This window comes from Delphinapterus leucas, chromosome 3 (genome assembly GCF_059928025.1).
Source record: "Delphinapterus leucas isolate spDelLeu-1000000601 "Yukka" chromosome 3, BTC_Dleu_Yukka2, whole genome shotgun sequence".
Taxonomy (NCBI): domain Eukaryota; kingdom Metazoa; phylum Chordata; class Mammalia; order Artiodactyla; family Monodontidae; genus Delphinapterus; species Delphinapterus leucas.
Window position 1 is genome coordinate 44761505 of NC_143131.1, and position 3066 is coordinate 44764570.

Sequence of the window (3066 nt, forward strand, 5' to 3'; positions counted from 1 at the left end):
TCTCAGAATTGAATCTTGGACATTACATTATTGGATCAAAGGCTACAAATCCTTTTAAGATCCTTGATACTTAGATCAAATTGTTTTTCAAAGAGGCATTTCCAATTTATTCCAACACCAGCAGCACAGAAGAATGTTTGTTTCACCACTTCCTCTCAACACTAACTCTTGCCTCATAGCTTAGCACTGGGATCAGGCTCCTGAATCAAACTGTCTAAAATTGAATCTCGACTCGACCACATCCTAGCTCCGTGGACTGGGAAGAGTTGCTTAGCTGCTCTGTGTCTTGGTTTCTCTTTATTAAGTGGGCATAGCAATACTGCCTACTTTGTAGATTAATTATGAAGTTTAAATGATGTATTACAAGTAAATACTCAGAAGAGTGCCTAACACACAGTAAATACTCAATAAATGCTTGTCTATTATCATTAATAAAATTCTCTTCCAATTTGATATGTGAAAAACTATCTTGTTGCATTAAATTTCATTCTTTGATTACTAGTGATGATAAACTTGTTTTATGCTTATTGGTCAATGTGTGTGTTTGTGAGTTACTATTCATGTCCATTGACTACTCTCAATTGGGGTTGAAGTTTTCTTGTTATAGATTTGTTGGAGACTTTTCCATAGTAAGGAGATTTACCTCGTGCATGTCACTTATACAGCAAATATTTTTCACAGTTTGTGATTGGCTTTTAATCTTTGTTTATGATTTTTTTTTTGTTATATAAATGCTTAAATTTCTATGTGGTCAAATTTGATGTTGTCTTTGACATCTTTTTCTATTGCTTTTATACTTAGAAATCCAACCCTTTGCCTATATTAGTTTGTAATGCATAATTTATCATTTATAAATTGAATTTTTTATATTCTAAGGTCTGTTTTGAGTTTCACTAAAAGGTTCCATTTTTGCATCAATAAAACAGTGTTTTAATTATTCTAGCTTCATAATATGTTTTAATACCTGATAGCTTTCGTCTTTCAAAAATTTCTTAGAAATTCTTATTCTTTCAGTTTATGATTATTTTAATATCATGTTGTAAAGTTCCCATGCATGAAAAATCTTTTAAATTACACCCAGATTTAACTTATAAATTAAACCTGTTTTAGGAACATGGATTATTTCTTCATTTATAACAATTTTATTTTTAAAGTTTCACAGGTCTACAGTTTTTGTGGTTGTTTTCATGTAGGCCTATACATTTCTTGCTAGGATTATTTCTACAGTTTTAAACATATTTTTGTATTATACGTGGGCGGGTTTTTCCCACTATACTACCTAACTTATTGCTGGTATGGGACATTTACAGATTTCTGGGTGTTTTGTATTTGACCACTCTGAGGAACTTTCTTAGGAATTCCAAAGACTTACGGTTGAGTCAGTTGGATTTTCTTAGTACATAATCAGACCATCTGGAAATAACATTAATCTTTTTGAAATCATTGTATCTTTTTCTGTTTCATGGATATTGTCAATTGCTGAAAATGTGTCAAAAATGCCATGTCTAAAGCAAACTTTTCTTCCCTGTTCTCTCCACGCCTATGGCAAATTTGCTGAGAATGAGTTGGGGGTGGGGGAGAGGAGCAGGGATGGTGCTTGTCTGCTAATCTGAGAATAGGCAGAGAATACCTTGGGGCTCCAGGTAGCACAATTTCCGTAGCCTGAGGGCTGGCTCCTGATCTACTGTTGTCAGCGATCTGCCACCTTCCTTGTTTCCTTTCCTTCTGCCTGAAGGTGAGGTGAGGATATGGCAGTAGCTGCACCCTCTGCACCCAGGAGAGAAGTTGCTGACATGCTTCTTACTCTACTAGGAGCCTGTTCGTCTTTGGCCAGAGATCGGACCTTGGATCAGCTGTAAGAGCCCTTAGTGCACCTGCCCTGATGCAATTCCTCCCTTCTCTCCATCTTCCCTGCTCCCACCTTCCTCTGAGCCACCAACTCTCAAACTGACTCCTGAAATAACTTTCTAAATGGTTCCCCTCCAATCCATTCTCCTCTCAGGGTCATATTTTTAAAACTCAAAATCAGAATGCACTCCCTTGTTAAAAACCTTTCAGTCCCCATAGGACTTAGAATGAAATACAAACTCCTTAACATGGTCCCGTGTGATTAATCCCTTTCCATCTCCAATAGCATCTAGTACCACCTCTATTTTCCTTGTTCTCTGGGTTCCTAGCAGTCTGCCTTCTTTCTAACTCTAGAACACACCAAAGGCATTTTCACCTCAGGTCCTTTGGACTTGCTACACCTTCCCCCTGGAACATTATTTTTCTCCAGCCCTTGGCATATGTTCACCTTCTTATGATTCAGGCCTCATATCCAATACCCAGGTCCCCACACTTCCTGCTCTCAGAGCAACTTGTTTGTGTTCTTCAAGGCACTTATCACAATCTGTAATGATCTTGTTTATTTGTTCACTAACTTATCATGTGTTTGCCACCTGGACTGTAAACTTTATGGTGGCAGGAAATTTCGTTCTGATTACGTCTGAATCCCTGGAATTCAGAACCATGGCGTAGAAGGCACTTGAAAAACACTGCTTTAGCTTGAGTTATTCCTAGAAAATGGTGTCTGCTACCAGGGCTTGTGTGCATTTGGGGAAGTAATCTCATGTAAGGTTGGGGGTTGGGGGACTTCCCTGATGGGGCAGTGGTTAAGAATCTGCCTGCCAATGCAGGGGACATGGGTTCGAGCCCTGGTCCAGGAAGATCTCACATGCCGCGGAGCAACTAAGCCCCTGTGCCACAACTACTGAAGCCCACGTGCTTATAGCCTGTGTTCTGCAACAAGAGAAGCCACCGCAATGAGAAGCCCACGCACCACAACAAAGAGTAGCCCCCACTCACCGCAACTAGAGAAAGCCCGCGCATAGCAACGAAGACCCCACGCAGCCAAAAATAAATAAATAAATAAAATATTAAATTACTTAAAAAAAAACTTATAAAAGAAAAAAGATTGGGGGCTGGGGAAGTGGTCACTCAAAGATGGGGGATCGTGGTGACACGCACCTTCTGTGCGGCCTTCTAGAATGTGTCTCAGAACTGTCCATTCAAGGGACAGAGGAA